This window comes from Trachymyrmex cornetzi, unplaced genomic scaffold (assembly GCF_001594075.2).
Source record: "Trachymyrmex cornetzi isolate Tcor2-1 unplaced genomic scaffold, Tcor1.1 scaffold468, whole genome shotgun sequence".
NCBI lineage: Eukaryota > Metazoa > Arthropoda > Insecta > Hymenoptera > Formicidae > Trachymyrmex > Trachymyrmex cornetzi.
Genome location: NW_017299487.1, coordinates 204,545 through 226,848, shown reverse-complemented (window position 1 = coordinate 226,848; position 22,304 = coordinate 204,545). Strand labels below are relative to the sequence as shown.

Below are 22,304 nucleotides of genomic sequence, written 5' to 3'. Positions count from 1 at the left end.
TGGCCTGTTTCGCGTGTGCCACGGGATAGATCGTCAACGATAACCGCCGTGAACTTTTGCCGAGAAATGGAAAAGTTAGCCGCCCTCAGTCGCGTGACAGCGTCCAGGAGAGAGGCGAGAGATAAGGGCGACGACGACGACGACGAAGGAATAAATCTACGCACAAGAGCGGCATGCTCGCGAGAAACTTGGTTAGATGGCGGCGCGAAACAGTGGAAAAAGAAGGGCGGGCAAGATTGCGGAGCGGTTTTTACCTGGCCGCCGCGTAATTGACTTCCAAGAACCGAGATCTTGTGTCCCAAAGTTTGTTCGACTACTTTGCTCCTTACGCAGAGGAAATTCTTAAACAGTTGAGCATACGATATTATAAGGCTGCGCGAGAGATAAGCGATCCGGGAGAGATTCTTGGCCGCGACATACGTTCGACGACATTTTCTACACTTCCGGAATTTGTGAAAAGGGGCGTAAAAGAATCGCGACGCGGACCATTGCCAGCGTCCGACAATTAGCGAAAGTAAGTTGAGACCAAGGAAGCACTGGTTCAACCCGTCGCGTTTAATACGAATGACTGGAACTTTCCTTCGCTTCTGCGGACAGTTCGTGCTCGTTGGCGAAGAGATTACTCGACTCTTTTCGGGTACGAATTATCTTCCTTCATTTTTAGTAAACGCGTCGCGGATTAAAGTCCGACTTATATAAATTGATGGGAATAAACGAAGAAATCAAGAAAAAGAAAAATGCAAAGAAAGAGATGCATTGCATGCAGATCCGGGGTGGTTTAATTGCCGACGCGTTGATCTGGTTACAGCTGCCAAGTTTCTCATTACGAATCTGGCATCGCGATGCGAAAAGCCGAGATTACTACCATGCCATTGACCACTGCTCATCCCGGCAGCCGCCGACCTCACGTATCTCCACACCATACACACATACGTGTACATCATGTTCGTGTCGAATTCGCCAATGTGCATGAAGCATTCCCGTTCTGTCTGTCTGTCTCTCTCGCTCTCTCTCTGTTTCTCTTCTCTCTCGTCTCTCCGTCTGCACATGAAAACCTCTTCAGGAACTGCATCAAAGGAACGTTCGCCCCGGGCGCTCTTTATCGGGTCGGTTCAGGTCGGGTCGGGTTCAGGGCGGGCTCGTAAGCGCGCCTCGCGAAATTCCCCCATTTACCTCCTGTTTCATTGGTTCTCTGTCGACACTCGTTGCTGTGCCTGTCGAATTTTACGTTCGGATTTCGATCGTGGACCGCTGCCGAAGCTGCACGATTGTCTGAACCTGCATTCGCACGTGTCGCGTCGAATTCGAGTCTCGCTCATCGTCGGATCTAATCTCGCAAAATTGAAGGTAACGACCTGAGCACGACTTCCGTCGGCGCCGGTGATTTTGCTCTCTCTCTATCTCTCTCTTTCTCTCTCCCTCTCTCGCGAGCTACCTTCCGGCACGCTAGATTTCAATCTGCGAAAGGGAACCGTCGATTGCAGCGCGGAATTTGCAACATAGTTAAGATTTCGTTATCTACCGGCAACCCCTGACTCTGCGAAAAATTGTTTCCTTTTTGTCGCTCACAATGTAAAAACCACGTTTTACATGCGATAAATGTAACGATTGCTTAGGAAACGAGTTTTTTTATAAAATTAATTTTTTACATTTAACTCTTAATACACACTATTATTTTCCGATTCTTTGTTACACACGATGGGTCGTTCGTGTCTGGGTTAATGTTCACCATTTCTACAAGTATACAAAAATTATTAAGTGATCCTTACATATACTTTAATACCTTTAGTAAATATTTGTAAAATTGTGTAACCTCGTTAACTTTCCTCACACGTTGTCTGGGATTTCTCACTACGATCATTACTTTTTCTTTTTTAAAGACCATACTTTTATTCAAGTGCTAAATCCGTAAAAAAAAAAGGAAAGAACAGAGGCCATTATTTAGCCAAATGCTCCTAATATTTCAAAGAAAAGAAATGCGAGCGACACGAATGGCCCATCGTCTGTATTAAGGGATAAATACGGAAGATAAAAGATAGGAAAAGCGCTTGAAGGAATTCGAAAACAGAGCGAAACGATTTTTGAATAACGTATACAATTGTGAAAAAAATGTGCTCTCAAAATATGTTGCGGGTTGATTGAGGTCTGATCCGAAATTCCGATCACGAAACGGTATAGCAATTTACGAGAGAGTGCCAATAGATAGCTGTTGTATAATGTACGATATAATGCGGTGTATAGCTCTCCACAAGAATGATTCCAATACGAACGTAACTGCCGCGCTGCTTGAATGAGGCTAACACGAAACGTCTAAAATACGAGGTGCTCTTAAACGGTCCGTGCAAAGAGAATATTTCTTACTGCGCGACAGGCGCGTCGTCCACGATAAATCTCGTTAATTTTAATAAAATCATGAAATATATGTAATACAGGCAATAGGAGTCGACGCTGGTTATCAATTAGCGCAATTTTTCTTAATACTAAAAATGTAAACTTTAACTTTGAACGTATTCACTCATGGTTTGAGTCTTCATCAGCAATCTTTCCCCCTAGCGCAACGATTGGAGTATTGCATGACAAAATGATATCTCCAACATTTTTCATCTCAAAAATTGAACTTTGTGAGTATGTGACTTACCTCACAATTTTTGAAAAAACAATGATTGCTGATGAAGACTCAAACCATGAGTGGAAACGTTCAAAGTTAAGGTTTACATTTTTAGTATTAAGAAAAATTGCGCTAATTGATAACCAGCGTCGACTCCTATTGCCTGTATTACATATTTCATGATTTTATTAATTGTTTTAATTAAAGGAGTCTGTAAAAACTTATTAGTTTTTTCGTTAATTTGTGATTTATCTCGTTAATTTTCCTCACACGTTGCATAGGATCTCTCACTACCGCGGTCATTTTTTTAAAGATTGCACTTTTATTCAAACGCTGAATTCGTTATAGTCAGCAAAGTTTCCCTCGATCCTGAATATTTTCTTAAGCAAACGAGGCAGCACGTTATACTTTGACTATGTACTTTATCAGAAAGATACATAATCGTACGCTCACTATATCCCTACTTAGGTAACTGTCTTAGCAACATTTCGATTTTCTGAACGATCGATACACGCCGTATCTCATTACACCAAAACGTCTCTCTCGTGCGAGTATCTCTCGCGTGCGCCAAAGTACGTATATTACCTCTACAACGGCATAACCAGCATTGTCGGTGATAATGGACAACGATAAGAAGCGATATCGTTATTATTAATATGAGGATTATGCCTGTAAAGACGATATGGTACCATTGAAACAAAGAGATATATACAATATATATGTTTATTTGCGTCGCAACAATTGCGTTATTACGGAAATGTCAACTGAGATTGCAGGAGATTTGTTAATTAGTTTTGCGAATTAGTTTCTCGACACCTTTGTAGATATAAATATAGCGATGAAACATAGACGAAATAAAACAGGCGCGTATAATTAGATGACATTTTTGAAACGGTGGCACCTTCTTGCAAACTTACATAAAGAAGCGTCCTCGCTTTGAGGTAGCAAAGATCCCAAGTTACTTTTAATATGGTCTGGTATCTTGTAAATTAGTTTTGCGAAGAGAGCTTTTGCACATTAATGAAAGAATACGCGAGATAATCTTGTAAAATATAATCTTCCGTACGCGCTGTTATAAATTAGATGAAAGTATTACGGGGAACGTCTTAGTTAATAGGAGAAGAAACGACAGTGACTTTTGCTAAGAATTGACGATCGAGTAAAAAAAGTGAGTGAAAGAGAGAGAGACAGAAAGATTTTATGGATTATAACGTAATAAAATCTTCTTGATTGTTAATGAAAGCCGATGTTGCGCCAAATTATTGTTGAGGCGGACGAATATAAATTATCAGCAAAAATGTAGGTATAATATTGACTGTCGGAAACTCCACGTCACGAGATATCATGCAAGTACACTACGCACGATCGAGAATTGGAAGAGGTGCTCGTACATTGGAAATGTGTACGAGAAACGCCATCGCGTTGACGGCTCGCGATGAGAATTGAGCGTATGATCACAATTTCGAGGCTCGGATTGGCGATATTTCATTACTAAAATATTATTAGAGTACTCCGTTGGGCGCCAAACTTTTGATTAATCTACACGTACGGGTAGTAGAGGGAGTTGAAAATTAATATTAGATTCCGAACGACTTTCCCGGACGAGGCAGTATCGCGAAATATGTTGCGAGTATGTAATTATATTAAGTAAACGCGAGATATGTACAATGAGAGATACCCGGTGATAATTAATACGAAAAAAAGAACGTTTTATCTTTATACGGACTGTACGGAAGCACTACGCGTTTTTTCCACACCGCCTCGTTCATCCTTCCTTCGGTGAAGTACGAGAAAATTAAAAGTTGCTTTAAAGCGTCGCCTTTTACGTGCGATTCGTACCTTTGATTAATGAATCGCGCGGTTCCCTTTTGTCTTCGCGGTTTTCCTTTTTCGGAACATTACGCACAAATTGGTAGCTCATTATTAGCAACGGCCAGCTATGCATCCCCGTAAAAGCCTCAGTCGGCCTCAGCATATTTTATGCGCTAATAAATCTCAGATATATCCAGCGCTATTAAAACTTTCCATGGTAAAAACTAATAAATTTTTATCAAAGCTATGCCTGCATTTCGCGTAAAATTCGAAATTTTACCGTTGCCGTATTGCGATCGTCGTGCACATTAACAAAAATTCCAAACTATTACACGCTACCGATACAGAATGTCAGCTGGTACGGTATATTAATTGCTGAGCAGTTCGTGCAATTTTTCGTTATTTACTCTTGATGCGTTCGGTGTCGCGCAGTATAATATTTTACAATCATATCCGTCGAGACCGACCGAAAATATTTGAGATCCTATAGTAAATAACATCTCTGACTCCGCGAAATTGATTGACGCGTGTAATTTTATTTAATTGAAAGACGTACTCGGAACCCCCTCTCCTGTCTTTCTATCTCGATCTTTTATCATGTAAATTAAAGGACATGTTCTCGCACGATCTATCCGTGAACGCCGGTTCAGTAAATCAACAGGATAATTCGAGCGGGACCTGTTCTCATGAAATTATTAATGGCAGCAACAATCATCACGCCGTCATTATGCCGACGAATTAAATACCAGTGAGCATTACCGTTTATGTGCGCTTTACGGTGTCCGTATAATTGGCCTGTATATAGAAATTTATCTGGAGGTACGGGAACGTTATACTTTTAATATCTTTTTTAATATCCACGGTTGTGCCGTAACGCGGCACCCTTATTACGTTTTGACAAAGACCGCCCATGGTATCTCCTCGCAGGTCCTAAAAGAAGGTCACTATTTCGGTTTAATTATAATTATTTGATATCCTTCTTCTTGGATGAAAAAGAGGAAACTATCATAAGCAGGATTGACTTTATGTGATATCTCGCGTAATTCAATTGCCTTTTCTTTTCGCACGAGTGCAGCAAGCGAGCACTGCAATTTCTCTCTGTTTGATTAATACCAAGTTTCCAAGTCACGTGCTAAATTATAAAAGACTCGACGGGGATAAGTTTCGTTATTGCGAATACGCTCGCACTTCCCTCTATTATACGCATTAATGGATCCAGAAATTTAAGAGGGGATTGGTGCGCCGCAAGCGAAATTTTTTTTTTAATTAATATTCAATTATTATTTAAATTATTACACTGGGAAAATATTATTTAAATGTATAATTAATGAAACGTTTTATTTTAAATTATTATATTAGCACGAAAGAAAAATAATATAATGAAATTTATGTTTTTTGTATCTAGTTTTTAAATTTAAAAATATTTTTAGAATATTAAAAATATATATATAACATTTTGCTATAAACATTTTTAAAAAAGGGGGGCCTAACCCCCATGATCTCTCTCATGGATTAGCCAGTGCTATCACGTGGATGATAATAAGCAAATGTGCATTTTGACATGTAGATTCTAATGGTTACGTAACTGTTATACGTAATGACAATTATGTTGTTACAACTGCGAGTAAATAGGGGCGTAAGTGGCAACACCGTCAACACGCGTACGTAACAATTCGTGTTGTACGAGCCCGACACCGCGGCTGCTTTTGCCCTCTCTCCCCTTTACTTCGTCGTTATTTTCTCGCTCGTTCATTGGAAACTATCCCCATATTTTTCGGATAGTTATCAGCGCGTTTGCTGAACTCCGAAATTAATTACGCGACTAATTCAATTACGCGCGGAGTTAAAAGCATCCTTTGTGAAAAAGTTATGAATTTATGGGAAGTATCCGGGACGACACGCTCCCGTTAGTTTGGATATCAAAATGTGCCGTGATCAGTGAATGAAGCAATAATTTTACTCTACCTTGTTTAAACTTGTACACAATAATAATATTAATTATATAATCGTCACGCGGTATCTTCTCTCGGTTTAAAAACGTAAAATTGTCAAAGAGGAGTTATTACGACTTGGAAAAAAAAATTAACGTTATTGAGAGAATATAATGAATCGATCAAAAGAAATTTCTAATGCCACGAATTTATGAGTAATGGCTTTTACGTACGAAACTTTTGCAACGATTGCAACTTACAGTGGGGGAGAAAAAAAACCATTTAAAACCGCGGTAAGCATTGCATTGTAAAACGCCAACCTACCGCAGCCATTAGCATCGGATTAACGAGCATTCACACTGTTACGTCAGCAGAAGTGGACACCGCGACACTATGCTGGATGTTAATAGCAATGTAAATATCAGCGTATCCTATGCGACAACACGCACGCGGTCTAGGAGAATATTGCGGTGCGATAATACGGCCGACTTTGCTATGTAAATCTCTTATTGCCGCAGTTACGCTCTGGTTTTCATGTCCGGACTTAATTCTGCGCGGCATTATTTGCCAATGATTGTATCACTGTGTTATACAAAGTACCGCCGAATTCTCGGTTTTATTTTGATGATTATGTCTTAAATTTTGAATCGATATTTTTTTTAATTGAACAATGTTAACTCTTACCGTACCTTGTATAATTTGGTGCCTCATCCATGCCATCAAGGGTCACTAGAATCTCTTCATTTTTTTCACCTCTTCAAAATATAATTTTAAAAATCTCTAAAAATTCTCCAACATAGGGTAAAAGCAGGGATTATGGAATAGCTTTTTTTAAATTAACATTGCTCTGATATAAATGCATATGAAGACTTTAAATTTACACAGAACTCTTGAGGAATATGTTAGCTGCAACATCCAATAAATGAAAGTCGCCAAAATTTAAGCCCAACGTCAATATTAACAAAAAAGTCAAAAGTGAGAAAATGGGGGGATCTAAAAAATGGGATGTAATATGGAATACCGATGAAATATTGACCATAGTAATAAATAACACAATAAATGAAGTCCAAATTTGTTTTTTTACATAAACTGATCAAGAAAAATAGAAAACTGTTCAATTTATATATATATATATATTGTACAATAACACAGAAAATATAATAGCATCATTACGAATGTTATTATGCATGGACAAATAAAAAATCGCAAATAAGCTGATATAGAATACATGCTGTAATTTAACTTAACCTAATCTGATCACGAATAAGTTGCTAACATGCATGGAATCTATTCCATATTCTCAACCCTCGATGTATTCCACATTACCTGCATGTCGTCATATGACAAATAAAGTCTTTCCGTAACAATAAACAAGTTTGAAATAGCAATTAATCTGCATAATATTGTTCATGCGACATTATTAAAAGCGTCCGTGCAATATAAGCATTAAAAAACTTACCTCCAGTTTGTGAGAACACTTTTGAGAAAAAGCTGCCGAATCTTCTGACGTAACGAAAATGAATAAATGTTAATTGTAGCAAAACAATTGGTCGGATCAAGTTCATTGCTTGTTATGACATATTTGGTAACAGTTGCAATAACTTTCAGCGATTGCCGCCAGATTGCAATACTTTGTTGAAAAAATAAGCCACTATTCCATATTAGTAGCCTATGCCATAATCCCTGATTTTACCCTATACTTTCCACTTTCTGGAACAAATATTGACTCTTTATTTTGGAAAATAATAAAATGTAGTATAATTTATAATTACCGAAATACTCAAAGAAACTTGCACGAACAGGAATCGCTCGGTCACTAGTCACCCATATTGGTATGGTAAGGGTTAAAAATTATCGAATATTATTATATATATTATTTTGTTTCTACGATTATTGCTCACTCACTTGGAAATGATTTTTCTCAACTTCATCTGTATACGAAAGAAACAATTTTGCTGAAATATTAAAAAATTTAGCTACATACAGATCTGAAAACAATTTTGTTAGATCATCAAAATAATTGGGTAGAACACTTAAACGTTGATGACAACGTTGCAAAAAGTTTCTACATAATTATTTTGATGGTTTAAACGAAACTATTTTTAAATTTGTATATAATTAAGTTTTAAATACTTTAGTAAAATCATTCTTTTTGTGTATGGTTTGCAACTTTTTTACACGTTTCATATGTTCTCACGAAAAAAAATGTGCACGGCCACACTGTTCTGTGTGGGCCATAGTAAAATAACAATCTCGACAAATTTGTAATTCAAATTGACGTAGTACAGGATAAATTACTGGTCCATCTAGGATATTCCTCTCAGCTCCTTTCAGAGAAAGGAGCGGAAGGTCCATCTACCCGGCATCCTGGTGTGCGCATAAACCACCCCGCCTGGACAATTTCGAGCTATTCCGCCGGGCTAATTTCTCAATTACAGCCGAGTTATTGGTTCGGCGTTACCGCGCCGTTTTCGTAAAGGTGTCATAGTTTGTCGTTTTTTGAAATAATTCACGATTACAAATAATTTTTACAATAACGAAATAATTTTCATGCGCGAATATGAATGCGTTGGCGTAAATTGAAGTTAAGTTATAATACATGAATGGAAAATGTAGAACAGGAACGGGTGATATTTCAGTCTTTGTATGCATTTCGATAGGTTCCGATTTCTATTTTTAGTCATTGAAGTTTCTCCCTCGTTATTGCGTACCGAGATTCTACTTGTCGCTCGCAAAATTTACTAAAATTGCAGAACCATTAATCGACGTAGTAATGTCGACATTTATATCGCGTAAAAAGTGAAATTCCGAATCGGGCAACGTTGAATATTAAAATAAAGTGTCATGTATTTAAGCGGCGTAGTAATTAAACGTACACAATGTACCGTAACAAAATTTCCCTGCTGTTCTGTATACGGAATATTGCGAGTGGCGAAGTGACGAGTAAATTGTAGGACGCGCCATGCAAATATAACACTGCCGATTGGAATACACGTCGTGCATCACGGCCAAACGTATAGAAAAATTTTGACGCCTGTTACAAAATTATCCGGATGTATTGAATGACAATTAATACGGCAAAAATTCCACGATTTTGCAGAAAAAAAAAAGGAAACATACGTAGTTATGCAACAGTCGGTGCATTCATTATGTACATTTGATGTTTGCGTAATTGCCTTTGCTTTATTATTCCGTGGAGTATCGTATTTCGATTACTCCTGCTAACACGATTTTCGACAATCACTACAGTTATTTCGTACACGAAATTTTCGCAGAGACTCCTCTACCTGCGTATCACTTCGCTGGATAACGAGTATCATTAATATTCATTTTGATGTTCTTTTGGCTGCTCTGTAACAATAAACGCGAAACATTATCCAGTTAGCTCGCGCGTGCAATCTTTTTGGAAATTGATGCAACAAGAGAAGGGAATTATAATAATGATAAACGACAAGAAGAATTATTTTTTTTCGCGAAAAATTGCCAAATAAATCTTTCTTTTCTTGTTTTTTTCAGACGGTAATTAGCAACGCACTGTTACCGTAACAGGTATTCCCTGAAGAAATTACGATTTTATTATTTAAAGTAGACGTTGCAGAGACTAGTGACTTTATGCATTTATGCTAAACGTTTACCGAGAGAGAATCGAGGAGGTAGAAATTTGTTCCCGCGCGAACAGCAAGAAACCCTTAATGCTGAAACTCACAAACAATTTTCGCGTTTGCCACGAAGAAGCGGCGGTGAATTTCGGAAGTTGGGTGTATGGGAATCCCAAGGCAGATCAATGTCGGATAAAAACAGCGGATCACAGAAACGTGGCGAACTCGCGGGTTAGCGGAGAGCTCATAAATAAAAGATATTGCCAGCCAAGAGAGAGAGAGAGAGAGAGAGAGAGAGAGAGAGAGAGAGAGGGGTGGACAATTATTCTCGCATAGAACGACGTGCTTCTTGTGTCATCGAATACATTACACCCAGTGTGCATTACACGATGTACGTTTGCACTTCGCGAGAGATTCCACTTAACCCAGGGCCACGCGAGAGACTGTCTTTTTTTCATTGTCAACAAAAACATGCCGCACGAGTTGACTCGAGGAGGAGACGATACTACCGAACGAGTGCATATTGCGCCAGGAATTATTCTATGCAAATCATATTATTCCCGCCTCACCGCATTACAACCGACTGTAATGTATTCCAGAGGGGGATTTATGCGGCTTTGCCGAATAATACCTGACTTAACACATTACTACGGGGAGTTGGGCGCGACAATAAGAGACTCAGCGATAGGGATGAGCGCGCAATCAGTTGTTCTTAGTGTTCAAGCCATGCATGATCTGAAGCTCGCGGATGAGATATGATACGATTATTGTTACATCGGTAAAAAGCAATCGCGCCGTAGACAATAAATTCTGTATGTCTTCATAAAAAGAACAACACTTTGAATTATCTAAGATACATATCTGAAAATAATTGTGTTAAACCATCAAAGTAATTAAGAACGCTTAAACGTTGATAACAATGCTGTAAATGATTTTGATGTTCTAGCAACCAGTTTAAGTGTCCTATAGGGTAAATTAGGGTATTATGGCCATACGGAAAAGATGGCCATAGGCCATAATTCAAAATAACAATATTATCTAATATTATCTAATATTTTTTCTTTCGACTATCTGCAAAGTTTTGCACGAAAAACTGTTATAATGTCTAATAAATTACAGTTAAGCTGCCATAATCAACATTACATACACAATAAAAGTACGTAAATTACAAAGTGATCTATAATTAATACTTTTATTTTCACTATTTATTTATAAATACTATGACTATCTTTCTTAATATCATGGCCATCCTTTCCCTAAAAATCAGATAAGATAGCCAATGCATACTTTATAATATTTTGATAAAATTAAAGTTCTGTTAAGTATTTTCTCTTTAATTTCGATAGTATTTGTTACTTTAAGCTTCAGTGAAAGTAATATCCCAAATATTGTTAAAAAGAAACAAGAATAATTGTATTTTTTGCATTTTAAAAAACTATGGCCATCATACCCGAGTTTACCCTATATTATTTTGATGTCCAACAAAATTATTTTTATATTTGTAACTAGCTAAATTTTTAAATACTTTTTTATATAAAATTATTAGTTCCATTTATATGTTGAATGTATGTATTTCGAATTGAAATTTATTTATTTCAATATATCGTAGAGAGAGAGAGAGAGAGAGAAAACTTATGTATGGAAGAGTCGTATATAACAGAATGATACAAAGGCAAATGTAAATTTATGGCAGATGACAGATGAAACTGCGCAATACGCGCTAACTAGATTAACCGGCTGACGTATAATCTTCTTTACAGCTCGAGGAGCTTAACGATCTGCTGTGTATTCGATAATGGCGATACCGATGTCATTAAAAGACGCTTGTCTGATGGCGATCGGCTTTCGGTTGGCCGTGGATTTGCATAAAATGATTGGAAATCTCCGGGAGACGAGATAAAAAGAATGCTCGTTACTCAGTCAGCGACTTATCGTACACGATGTCAAATTTCTTCCGTCAGCCTAATGTACGGTCCTCGCCGCTGGCGGAAGGATGTCGCCGTTTCTAGAACAACGACCGGATGGGAATAAAAATTGGATGCATCTCTCTCTCTCTCTCTCTCTCTCTCTCTCTCTCTCTCTCTCTCTCTCTCTCTCTCTCTTCCTCCTCTCTCGTGTATCTGCGAAAACAGGTAATTACTCTAAGTTTATACTCAATTTCTCGCAAGTAAGAGCGACGCGAGATTACGTCCCAGGTTCGCGCTTCATGCGATATTGTAAACACGCTGATACTTCACCGGGAGTTAACGTCGCGGACACGTATTGCCGTACTGACAATAAATTACAACGTAGATTAGAATAGTTAATGCCAGCGCCGTTCGAACGCGACGTTACCCAGTAAATCTTGCAATAGCGTTGCACAACAGGACTAAATTTGGGGGAGAGAAGCATATCAGACAGAAAGCCGTGTCTAACGTTATTCGTTAACAATATATCAAAATCAAATTGGAGAAAGTACGGTCAACCCGAAATATCCTCGTGAGTATAGAGAATATTTCACGTCGAGAATAACACATCTGTCACTTCGAAGTGCGAATGAGAGGATCTAAATAAAAAAAAATGTGTTTTTTTTTTACAAGGGCGATCCACGAAACGGGTGAAAAATTACACGTGTCCAAAATGGGGAGCGTTCCACCAACATAAGCTATTTTTCTCACTGCGTTTTTCTGTATTCTACTGTTATCTCCGTTCCATCCTCTTTGTCACAGACACTCAGACGATGTAGCCTCCATTTCTGAGTGGCGTCTCAAAGTTCCGGCGGGCGAGCCTGGATTTGCCCGGGACTGATATCGCCCGTGCGCACAAAGTCTTAACCTGAGCCTGCCGAGACAGTCAATTATCGGCGGGTGTTGAAATCAGGGTAAATGCTGGTGCGAGAGGGATGAGAGAGTGGCGATGCCGTGACCTCGCGCGCGAAGGACGATGGATGCTTTCCTCGACGGTGGTGGCGGTTTACCAGTTGAAGGCGCCAGGACCAGGACCGGAATTTTCGAACAAAAGAGCAGCGGTCCTGATTTAGTGGCGCGCATAATTTCGTCCTGGTCATAAATTAATATTTCCCAACTCGCTTTGTCCATTCGTCGACCTGCCTGCGGCCGCGAAAGAAAAGGATCTCGTGATGAATGAAAATCCTTTTACACAAATTCCTATATATATTTTTTTAATATAAATTTTGACATATACATTATTTATTTACTCGAAACTTGGAAGGTGACACAATTCAAAAAATTTAATTTTCAAATTATTACTATGAATTAGTTGAATAAGAATCGTCTTATCAATCGTCGAAAGTGAAACCAACTTAACTTTATTAAAGATTTTTATATTATAAAAAATATTCGTAAAATCATCACAATTCGAAAAGGGTACTTTTTAAGGATTGTGAAATAAAAATGACAAAAATGACATTTAATTATATTTTTTTTAATATATTCTTTTTACTGTAATATTTTATTTGATTAGTCAATAATTTTCTATCGAGTTGAAAAATAAATTTCTGCGAATTCTTTTGTCACTTGAAGTAAGAAAGCAATATATACTATATATATATATATATATATTAATTATATACATATACTATCTGAAGATAAATATACGGGGGTAGAGAGAGAATTATATAAATATATATAATTTTGACAATTTGAAATTTAGTATTTGCGACAAACTTCATCCTATATCTCGCGCGAATGTAAAATTTGCTGCGCTGTTTATTAGCATATAAATTATACGAAAATATGGTGGTTATCGTTATAATATTAATTGAATATTATGAATCGATTGATAATGTGTATAAAAGTAGAAATGCAATGTAATTTTACATTTTAATCATGAAAAACATCTTTGTTGATTTATTCCTGATATACACAAAATATTAGTTTAAATATCACTCGCAAAACACAAATAAATAGATAAATGGATTTATATTTTAATTATAAATAAATTAATATACGAAGTTTAATGTTTTTTTCGCGTTTATAATAATGTTTCTTTGCGTAATATCTTGTTGGATTTTATCAGATTTTGTATCATTTAAATGAACCTGAATATTTGCATATTTAACATGAATTTATCATGAAATAGACATTTTTTCGACAGAAACATGAATGAAACGAATGTCATTTTTTGGTGGATTATTTTCTTCTTTCTTCATTTTCTTCTTGGCAGGTTTTCGATATTATAATCGCGTCCGAATCCTTATGAATTATAACTAAAGCATCGAGATCAAAACGAATATCCTTTTTATGTCGATTCTATCCTCGATGAGAGAATTTCATTTATGATTACGTTTCAATGATTACGCTGCTTAAATAATTAGCAAATGAGAATAATTTCCATAATAATCAACGCTAATTTATAACGTTTATGATACAGGAAACCACTCGGATTATCCAATAATTATCATTTATTTAGCATTGCTGAATAATAGTGGCTATTACTTTATTCCTTTTGTGTTTATTAACATTTTCCATATTTTTGTTACAGGTTTTTTGCATTAGATTGCGTCGCATTAGAGAGACTGCACAATTTCTAAGGTAAGACTTTATAAAATCAAATCTACGGAAACTTAATTTACGTTCGATGCCATTTGAACGAGATCAAGTCATGTGCGCATGCAGAAAAAAATTATCATAATCCCGCGAAAGTATCAAATGGAAAAATGGAAATCGAAAATTTAATGCGAAACTGCATCTCTGGATGATGCATAGAAACGCAAAGCTCTATGAACGTTAAAATTAAACAGTCCGCTAACAGCTTCGGAGCGTTTCCATCAATTTTAGGCTCAACCCTTTTTTCTATTCAAAACGAACGTCGTTGCAAGCTTGGCTTTACTCGCGAAAATTTAAATGTATGTCGGCGGATGTACGCAGATGTATGTTTCTGCGTGTACACGAAGCTTATCTACGGATTAAGCCTTGAGCCGCAAATAGGAAAAAATGGCATCGATCGACTATTCGGTCGACGCTGCCGTTCGTGAATTAAACGACTTCGATTCGTTGCGAGCACAGTAAAAGCGCAGGATAATTAATCACTCGAAAATTCGCGATTTGCAATCAGCGAGTGTTTCACAATGATTATCAAAAAGGCATTAATAATAATAGTAATTACGATTTTATGAGCAGTTATATGAGAATAATAATAAAGTATTACGTGGCAATCACTCGCTTTCAGCAAAAATATAGTTGTGTTGTAAAAATGAAATAAAAATCTGAAGTTTCTATTTCGGAATTTAATAACGTGGAAAATTGTGTTTGTACACGTAAAATGCGGCAAATTTATAATAATGCTATATGCACATGGCACAAATTACGAAAGAATTTTGCCAGTCGGCGATCGTTTTCGTGTTACATTATTTGTTCAACACATTTATATTGGAAAAAAATGCTGAACGAGAGTAAACGCGATTTTCTAAACTCTGATCCGCATATCTTTTTTTTTTATGCCGGGACGTCGATGTGTGTATTTCATGCGACCGTTGTAAATAACTATATCGCGCAACACAAAAGTTTAGTTTTATACAACCCTGGAAAATTGGTCGACATGAAATATCGGTGTCAAATAAATGGAATATTCTATATGTCGTTTGGCGCGCCGAAATTGGAGATAATAAAATGTTATGGAAGGGAGATGGTACACCGCTTGCGAGGAGCCACACGTAATCAACATTGATCAGCCGTGATGCCTAGCCTGGATTTATGATAACGCGAGTTCTCGTTAATCCGATCCATAATTGATGGGATAATCGACAATGTGCGGTTGTGACAGAATTCGATTGTCAAAAATATATTGACAATAATTAATTGATAATAAAGAGATTTCTCTGGCGAATTCAATCACAAATAATAGAGGGCTAGTTTTCGGGAGAGAAAGTCTAACTAAAGATTAAGTTAGGAGTATTGTGACGTATAGAACGCCGATCGATGACAAATACCGCACAGATGCAGGAGAGCCGGATCGCCACAAACGTCGTTAAACACAATTCATCGCAATTCTTTCGCCGTGCGGCGGAAGGTCGTCACAGAATTATTTGCAGATTTTGCGGACAACCAGTGGACGGCGGACGAGACAAACTCGTTTAACCGATATCACGGCCTCCGTACTATATGCAAGCAGCTAGTTGTGCGGTCGGCTGAATCCGCATCATGAAAATATTATATGGCGTCTGAGCCGCATTTGCATAACGCGCTCGCCTACACGGTAATTTCGAGGATCAACAATTACCGTATCGATCGAGCGATTAGAAAATGCATCGTGACCTTTTGTTGTGTCCGTCACTATTAAATTCATGACGTCAAATTACACCCAATTTCAGTGGTTTTCAATTATTTCCGCCACTACTCTTATGTCATTAATTTAACTGAAATAATGGAGTTAACAATTTAATTTAACTCAAAATGTATTACATTTGATTCAAATTTTATTTATTATTTACTAAGTGCATACGTTGATATGAATGTTGTTTACTTAAAAAAAAAACTAAGCAATTCAATCACAGAAACGGATTGATTTATGTTTTGACACATATGGAAGTTAAAAATAACAAAATGTTATTTAACTCAAGGGATCGAGTATCATTGCTTCTTCGATATCTAACGGTGATTTATGTCAGTCGAAGGACGCGTTTCGCTTGAATATCTGACCATTAAAAAACTCGCTACGATAGAAAATCTCTCTTTTTTCATTTGTAATAATAAAAGGATCAATTGAGGGTAATTCTCGATTGTTAAAAAAACCGTCATGCATTATTTGCGCCGAAAGGTACGGTGGAATTTTTGAAATTCCATGGAGATGAAGTTACTCTTAAACGAAATTTCCTCTTCTAATTTCCGTCAAAGGGATCTCGTTTAGCGGTGTGTTCGTACTTTTTTCTATTTCTTCTCCGCATCGAGCTAGAGGTGGGTTTTGGTGTGTTTGGGGGGGGGACAGAGGGGGGGGGGGAGCCACTGAAAATTTTTAATTTCTTACGAGACGAGGTAGAGGCAAGGGACTGGTTCATTTGTTCTGGGACAATTATATCGTGAGAATAAGGCGCCAGGCGAGCTGTGGCACAAAAGCGAGGACGGAAGAGAAAGAGACAGGGTCATCGTGCATTTCTGCCGAGGAATGAAGTGTCGCTAAATGCAGAGCAGCCCGCTCTAGTAGATCTTTTATCGCGAACTTTATTCCAGTGTTGCGGTGTTACGGTTTCTCCCTGGACTAACTTGTAAAGTATGTTTAATCTTAGCATGGTATAGTTAATCTTTATGAGTCTCTTCTCCCAAGTTAGACTCCGGTAAAAGTTATTCTCGTATCCCCTTCCCACTTCTCCATAATTTACTCGCTGTAAGTAATCCCGATTTTCTCATCGCGATACAATTAAATTCGTGTATGATTTAATGTATTGTGACATAGGTTCGGAACGCACGTGGCAACTTAATTAGCGTGCGTAATCAGGATCTACTTACGAAACGACGAAGTTGCTCGTTGTTGCACCGACACTTTCTCGCAGCTGTTTATTTCGTTCCGCGTGTCGCCGGTTATATTCGCCGTGGGAGTGATACACGCGCAAGCCTTCCACTTTCGCGATTGTCGGGGCCCATTTACATCCCAGACTCCGGATCGCGCGAGTGTCGAAGTGCCGCAACGAACGTGCACCGAGAACCATCGGGTCTCGTGGTGGTAATTCGCTTTCGACACCCGTCAGCTTCATACAACCGACGCCGCGCCGGCTTGCTTGCCAACGCTGTTGCTGCCGCGGCTGCAGAACGCGCGTTGACTTTGTTGCTGCTGCAATGCAGTCCGGTTCCCGTTCTGTATTCAGTAGTAGTGCTATGTAAATGGTCAGACGACGGATTCCCCTCGAGAAATTCAACAAATTTTCAAAGTAATAGTATATCCGTATTACAAAAATATTTCAAATTGTTTGCACGTTGCATCTTTCGCTGATTTTTGGTCAGTCTTTCATCGTGGGAAATTGGGAAAATTCGTTAAAGTATTCCGCTTAAAAAGAAAAGTAACAAATCTAATTCTATAAATTCTAATTTTCAAGAAGAATATAAAAAGCTTTCTTTGTTTTAGAATTGAAAAATTATATAATTCGTTATTATCATTCTTCTCTTTTCATTTTTAGAGGAATGATTATAATTTTGTATGATTTTGAAAAATTGAGAGAAGTAAAACTGAACGTTATTGAACGTTATTTTTTCGGGATACGAAAATATGGCGTAAAATAATGATAATAAGTCAAGTTTCGTAAACGTCTATTTTATCTAGATGAAATATATGTCTTTGGATATATATGTTCGATTCGCTGTGCAGAAACAGTCGGCTTGAAATCACTCTAAAAATGCGAGGAATGGTATATTCGCGATATTCGTTATGCATTTGTTTCGTAACACGTGAAATATTTCGTAGAAACCACTCGGTGCCCAGCTCTTGTTGTTTTGACGTTGCAGAGCGTTGTGTACGCAAGGTCGCCACGTAACCATTCGTTTGCAGTCTCGTGTGGGCAGGCAGTTACGAGAGTCGTTCTATATAATTCTGTATGACTGCGTTCAGTGAGAGCGTTATCAGAATTATTGTACGTACAATATCATTCGATCTTTATCGTTCATTAGATGTAAACATGGATAGAATAGGCGCAATAGTTTTCATGACGCTCCTCGAACGTAGCATATGAGATATGATAGTTGTTGTGTGAATATTTCTTGGAATCATTGAACAATTAGCGATTCTCGTTGTAATAAACTAGCAAATTTTTGACAATTAATAATTGAGCGCCAACAATGTCTCGTACAACTTAAAGCAACAATCAAAGTATAATACGTGAAGAACGAGAATTACATTAACCTTTATTTAAGTAGCTAGATGATTTAAAGTTACGCAAGTTCATAAACAGGATGCTCGGAAAACACCCCTAAAAAATTTTTAATTCTATAGTTACATTTTTTATCAGTATATTATGTTGTAGGTAAATTTATATTATATATATAGTTGTACCTTGTGAGGTAGAGGAATATAAAAATAATGAACTTTAAGACTTCTGGGCATCCGGGAAATACTTGCTATTTTTCTTTACAGAACAAGACTTTAAAGAAAAGTATACTTGGCGTGCTGTATAGCCATTCCAACGACCTACTTAAAAATTAATCTTTTCGTTACAATAAAATGCGAGCAATGAACGTAACTAGCGCATATAACAACACTTGAACGTTTCTTGTATCTCAGGCTTTGCAGCTTCCATTAACTTAAATGAAATTTGCCGGTTAATTTTCAGAGTGAGAATTATGTATGAAATAACATGTGACTCGTTGGATACGATTTCGAACGATTAAAAACCATGTGTGAATGATATATTGGTTCTTTAATAATGTTTTATGTATTTGGGGGATCGCAGACACGGTTAACTCGAGAGAACCATGTGAAATACCGCGCGATCGTTGGATTCGGATGATTAGCGTGGGCGCGATCGTAATTAACCGTGTTTTCGTGTGAATTGTATGAGTGCAACGAACCTGGCAGGAATCGGAGAGGAGGAGGAGGTCTGGGAATAGGCATTGGGCAACAGCGGGGTAGTCCAGAGTGTGAATATTTCATTACATACTGTTTTATTTGGAATTAATCATAAAATTATTCGTCACAGAAATCGTTCATAATTATTTCATGTACGGACAACAATTCTCTTTTTAAATTTTAGTTATTTCATTGCTATAATTTTCTTGTATCTGTATTTTACAGATCGTTGTAGTAGTTACTACATAGTTGCAACTTCCCTGTTACACGTCGTCTCGGTGAATGATGTATCATGCCTCATTTTAATGTCAAATATTGGATCCATGAAATTTTTATTAGAGATATATGAAATATATTATAAATAAATAGAACTTTTCATAGATCCATTATATTAAAATGAACTGAAACGGATTAGTTGTAATATTTAATCCACCGAATACAATATGTACGTTTATTTATTGTATGAAAATGTACGCACAAAAAATTCAAACTCGTACCCAAGTATTATTATTTGTTGACGCATTTTGATGTAAACATCAGAGAATTGGAATAAAATGTTTGTGCATTACATGTATATGAAATAAAGACAAATAATGTCAATAGAAAATATTACAAACCAAAATAAAGGTGAAAAAATACAATAGAAAAATTACAATAAATAACAATAAAATAATTGCTAATAACTTAATTATGTTATTTTACTTCCTTTTTTCTTTTTTCAATTATTTTTCTCGTATAATTTGAAATCTGTATTTGATTTTTCTAAATTTAAATGTTATTAAAACTAATACAAGAAAGTAATAAAGTTTCTTTTAATTCCTTTGTATAAAATATTTCACATTAAAATATACATATACATCGTAATATTTTCTATTTAATTTATGTAATAAAAAGAACATAATAATTATAATTCTATTTTTATCATATATGAATTTAATATAATCTTTCACAGCTCATCCACTACATATATTTATTAATAACTTTCATCATTAATAAACGCGAAATCAGTTGTATCTCTCGCTGTTCTGATTTTCATTTTATCGAAATTTATTCTTTTCGAAAAAAAAAACTATCTTGTTATATTGAGATATCAATTTCAAAACTCTACAACCATAAATGATACCGCGGATGTTGTGTGAGAAATAAAATTTACGAGGAGATATCCTTTCGTTATCAGTCTTTTAAAGAAGTTTTCCGATATCAGGTACTTGATCTTAGGGAAGCTCCTTTAGCTAACTCGATATGTTGTCACGTACGAACGTAATTATCGAACAAACTTAAGTCGTTGTATTAACTTGAGCTGTTCAGGACTGGAAACTGCTAATGGGAATGTCATTAACATCGCACTCATCGACCCGTAAATTCGTAAAAACTTTTGCAGACGGTAATACGATCGCGAAAGCAAGCACGTTGTAATCCGTTTAAAAGCTCCGACAAAATATATAACACATCGTTCGCATAAAATTGTTAAATGCTAAAACGGTAAAAGCTGCCGGTATTCTTTAATTAAAAAAAAGAAAAAAAAACAATGTATTCATCGATAAAAATATCCGCGACATTATTTGAACATCGACGATAATGAAGTTCCTAATCCGACGTCGGCTCAAATTTAAGTTTCTTACGTTAAACTCGTTGCAACAATGCTTTAGCGCGGTGTAAAAAAGCCTCGGTTGCGAGCCGATAGTATAATGCTGATAAAATCGCGTGCAGTTTACGTAGGTATTATAGATAATCTCTAGAGTTGCGACAAGAAACCTGCATGGCTGTGCGACGGGGGCCGTTTATCGTCACGCGTAAAACCGCGATGCATCACGTCGAACCGACGTATGCATCTCGCATCTGCGCACACTTGTCTTTTTTGCTTGGCATCGTATGTCGTGCGAAGTTTCGAGCGTGCGGGTAAACACGAATGAATCATCGCATCGTCGAGGGTGTCCAATGGATCGACAGTTCACAGGGCAGAAGCCTGCCCCTTTTTCCGCAGCTCTTCCTAGATAGACGTCGCCGTCGCCGTCGCCGTCGCCGCGGTCGAATCGAATTGAAGCGAATTTTCGACGAGTGACTGGAATGCGAAACTGTTTACGAGCTGTCTCGTGACAAAATTTCGTTTCCGAAGGGGAATGTTTAACGAAAGGAGCGTTCGGCGCTTTTATTCGTTTTCAAGACGACGGTGTGGACGTCGAGCTTGAGAAACGACGACGGCCGATGGGCGACGACGGTCCTCGTGAGGTCTGAAAGTGGCGGCGCACTTTCTGCGGCACGTACGTGTCTTAAAATAGCGCTTTTGCTCTCCTATGTAAAGAAACTTTAGATTCAACCGTCAATCCTCCAGAAATTCCCGGTTCCTTCGCCGGTATTTGCAGTACGCGCCGGAACGATGCGAGCGCGTTTCGGGTGGGATTTATGGTTACGACAAATTTGACAGGTACTACAGAATTCGCGACATGCCGAACAAAAGTGCCATTAAATCCGGATAACGTAGCCTAACGATAATACGATTAAAAATTCCTTTTACGATTTTAATACAGGGAGAAATATGCGCTGTATGAAAACGAACTGATATTGATAGGTATTTAATATTACACACGCATTAACATATTGTCTATCCAGTGAATTTTATTAGTGAGTAGGGGAGACCGGGGCTGGTTGTCGTACGGGGCTGATTGTCAAAATGCTTATAACTCAAACAAGACACGGCAGAAAAATCTCTTTTTTTTACTGTAGATAACTGATATAATATTAATTTGTTGTGTAAAATGATTTGCACCACAAGCATTGTATATATTATTTATAGCAATTTTTGAGAAAATAAAGTTGGTGAGTAAATTTTTATAATCACCTATTTTGTTGTCTAACAAGTCTTTG

At 37.2% G+C, this 22,304-nt stretch overlaps 1 protein-coding gene across 1 annotated transcript in view; it reads left to right on the top strand.

Annotated features, from left to right (window-relative positions):
* NLG-5 (neuroligin 5) overlaps positions 1 to 22,304 on the top strand; it is a 198,298-nt gene that overhangs the window by 57,665 nt on the left and 118,329 nt on the right. The window contains exon 2 of the mRNA XM_018513400.1: positions 14,433 to 14,482. The gene's annotated coding sequence lies outside the window, so the exon portion shown is untranslated. The remainder of the gene's footprint in view (positions 1 to 14,432; positions 14,483 to 22,304) is intronic.